We start from the raw sequence: 4,119 nt of genomic DNA on the forward strand, positions 1-4,119 counted from the left end.
AGTCCTCACATTCCATGTTCCGACATTGATGGTCCTAGTCGATAGAAGGGGGGTCAGCCCTGTAGCTTCAGTAAACTCACGGCTTTCACCACATGGCGTCATATGTCCTCTTGACGAGGACCCTTCCTCTTCCAGGGTAGTAATCTCTTGGTCTGTTGTTGGCGTTTCTGTAGCAAGCTGGTTTTTTACAGGGTAGGGTTGCTAGCCCCACGCCCAACCCTCCTCACTTTTTCATCCGGGCTTGGGACCGGCATAGGCAGAGTTTCTGTAGCAAATATAAACCTGAAGAAGGGTGCAGGAATGGAGTTGAACCCCGTATATTAAGCTCAGATCCAAAACGACTCTCCACAGGGCCAAAACGCATCCTTCCACTCACATCCAAAATACTCTGATTTTTTTTATATGTTAAATGCGCCGTGCAGTTCTATCGATTACACTTTTTTCTTTCTTTCTTTTTATTTTATTTTATTTTTTTATAATCTTTTGCAATTTTTCCCTTGTGATTTCTTTCTTCTCCTGGACTAAAAGAGTTGTCAAAAACTGTCATTCCAGTTAGTTAATTATCCGCTTTAAAATATTCATGTGCAGTAAACTCGTCGGTTGCGTAGTTAGTGTCATTATATGTGCTCTGTCCAGAATTTGCATTTCTTTTCTTTTAATTGCGAACAAGCAATACAATGCCACGCCTTAATTAAACCCAAACAAACGTTCAGGCAATTTATTAATCAAATCAAATTTTCTGGATCCGGAAGCTCAACGAAATAAACCGTTCATAGTCCGGAAATAAGGCTGAATCCGGAAGACTAACAACCTAAAGTTGACCACGGACACACAGACACACACACACACACACACACACACACACACACACACACACACATATATATATATATATATATATATATATGTATATATATATATATATATATATATATATATATATATAATTGTAATGCCGGGTCATTCCATGGACTCACTTTATTTACACAAGTGAGTCAAAACGCATGGGCTATGCACAGCGTCTAGGTCACGTGAGGTCAGTAAAAGTCTCCACCTTCTCTTCTGCCTGTTTCAATATATTGTATTACTCTTTTTTGTCACATCAGATTTCTCTGTGTGAAATTCGGGCTGCTCTCCTTAGGGAGAGCGTGTCGCTACACTGTGAGTGCCACCCACTTTTTTGTTGTTGTTTTTTTCTGCCTGCATTTTTTTTGTTTTTTTTTGGGGGGGGGGGGGGGAGGGGGGCGGTGGGGGGGGGGGGGGTGGGTGGGCGTGGAGGATGTGTCTGTGTGTGGGGGTTATCATCCTATCGAAGTGCATTTTTCTACAGAATTGTGCCAGGGACAACCCTTTTGTTGCCGTGGGTTTTTTACGTGCGCTAAGTGCATGCTGCACACTGGACCTCGGTTTATCGTCTACTCCGAATGACTAGCGTCCAGACCACCACTCAAGGTCTAGTAGAGGGGGAGAAAATGCTGGCGACTGTGCCAGGATTCGAACAAGTGCGCGCAGATTCTCTCGCTTCCTAGGCGGACGCGTTATCTCTAGGCCATCACTCCACCCCTGGGAGACGCACTGCCCGAACCTGAGCCACATTTAGCCTAGCCACGTGTCACATAACAAATTTGCTCCTACATTTCTCCCGTTTTTCCCCTCACGAGTCGTTTTCTGGGACTCACTGAAAGCACTACTGCTCCACTTGGCTACTGTGTGACAAGGAAGGAGTGGCCCTGCGACACGAGGACTGTCGGGCGGTCACCACAGAGGAAACAGGACAGCACAGCGTATTTCTGTAAACTGCTCATTTTACTGACGCTTGTTACCCGTTGGGGTACTGAGTTCAGTGATAACAAAAATCGATCATGTACTCCAGAACAGCACGATGTTTGCGGAGTGTAGAATCCAGTGATTGGAATAGATCGTGCTTCTTGTACTTCACTTCAAACGTTGTCATTCGACACAATGGTGTTGGGTTCAGTGGTGGATATTGAAAGTATATAAATCTGACAAAGGTTGTTTTTTTGTAGTTGTTGTTTGTTTTTTGGGGTGGTGGGGTGTGGTGAGGGGGTGGGGGTGGAGTGGGGTGGAGAGTAGGTCTGAAGGGGTGTTTTGTGACAGCCGTTAATGAATCGGTTGATGGCGTGAATGACTAGCAAACTATGGAATTTTGAATAGATGCTCAATACACAAATGGCTGAATCAGCCATGCTACCTACTTAAACGTTCAGCCAGCCAAGTAGATAAAGTAGTGACCTCTTCCCGACGAATATAGAAGTTTGGTAAACGCGTTTCGGATATGCAACGGTTCTCAAAACAGATTGTACTTCATGGACGTTGCAGTTTGAAGCAGCTGAAATGCGTACAACGGTCTCAGACTTAAAACATCTTTTTACTCATGTCTGTAGTTTTCAATCAGTCAATCATGTTAATGTCTGAAACACCGTGTACAGAAATTTGCCTTAAGGCTTGCCATAACTGAGAGGGGGACAAAAAGTTCAAACATATTGGAAAACTCATTTATTTCCAGCCATTCAAATCAGTATATAACTCCTTTTCTTCACTTTTATGTTTTAATCAAGTTATTTATTTTTACCGGAATTAACAAATAATGAGGCCAGAAGATTAAGATTAACAAATTGAAAAGTGGTAACTCTCTCCATTCACAAGGTACACAACTTCAAGTCAGTGCTGCTTACGCTCCCGATTCAGCTAGCACACAGGTAAATAAAGGGTACATTGGAACAAACCCAGACACTTCCTAAAAATAAAAATTTTTAAAAAAAATTTTTAAAAAGGGGGGTGGGGGTGGGGTGGGGGTGGCACCGGGCCTGTCCTTATACCGATCATTTGACATGTGCACACAGCAGCAAAGACAGAAGAAATGTGCAAACACAAACTAGCTTTTATTCAAGACTGGCATAACCTCTTTAATCCTGTTCTATACATGTTGTTCAACATTATGCTTTATGACTTAGACATTTTTCATCATCTACCAACGTGGTACAATATGCTGATGATATCGCTATATGGATCCAGATATCCTTGAGAAAAGGACAAGCCTACATTACGTCAAATATGTACAGAAACATTTTCAGGGTGAACTAGATAGATTGAATAACCAAATGCACTTTAATGATTTTGAATTTTCTGTAGAAACCTGTAGAAAATTTCTTTAAAATTGTGACTCACTCTATCTGGGGACAGGACTTGATACATTTAGCGACATCTCTCGTAAGGTCAAGACAGACCTACAGTCAAGAAATCTTCTTTTCCGCTTCAACAACTTTTCTAAGAAGCTCCAGATCATTGACAGTAAAGCTGTGAAATTGGCCTTAGAAGCCTACACATACTAAGACTTCCGAAGCATTTAAGAGCTTGCAGGCATTTTACCACTTGATGGAAACAGAAAATTGAGTTCTGCTAAATACACAATGAGATGTACAGCTGTGGAAGACTTTGAGGAATTAGACAGTTGGTCTGAAATTGATTTTTTTTTTTTTTAAATACACAACATAATTCAAATCTGCAAACCATTCGCACATATGAGTCAGATATAGTGCCACCTATCCCTCCCTAGGAGTTAACAAATGCAAAAGTCAACATAAGCGCTTCTAACACAACAAAAGAAGGTCCACATTTAACAGCAACATCTGTAAGAATTGAACTAGAAGAAAAATTTGATAATCATTAAAAAGTTTACAATGATGGCTCAGTTCCAGGTGATGGCAGTGCTGGATCTGCTTTTTAGTCTAAAAACAGAAAACCCTTATTATCGAGGGATATTCCATTTTTACAGCAGAGATGGTGGCCATCCTAATGGCCTTCAATCATCTTGTTCAAATACCAGTAATGATAAGTGATAACCTTTTTTTGTGTTGATTCTCAATCAGCTTTAAAAAGTTTGCTCCTTTTTGGGACTGATCAGAGAGAAGATTTATTGTTTGAAATAAATATTTTGTCAGGAAGTGTGGAAGTGCTGAGGAGGAATTATGTAAAGATGTATGAGGTAGTCTTTTGAGACAGTGATTTATGGTTCAGAGGCACATGTGCACTACTTTGGGTAGTTTGGTGAGACAGCGATTTAGCCCTTGTCTTGATTGGCTGCACATTTTGTAAAAA

The sequence above is a fragment of the Babylonia areolata genome, chromosome 25 (assembly GCF_041734735.1).
Source record: "Babylonia areolata isolate BAREFJ2019XMU chromosome 25, ASM4173473v1, whole genome shotgun sequence".
Classification (NCBI taxonomy): domain Eukaryota; kingdom Metazoa; phylum Mollusca; class Gastropoda; order Neogastropoda; family Buccinidae; genus Babylonia; species Babylonia areolata.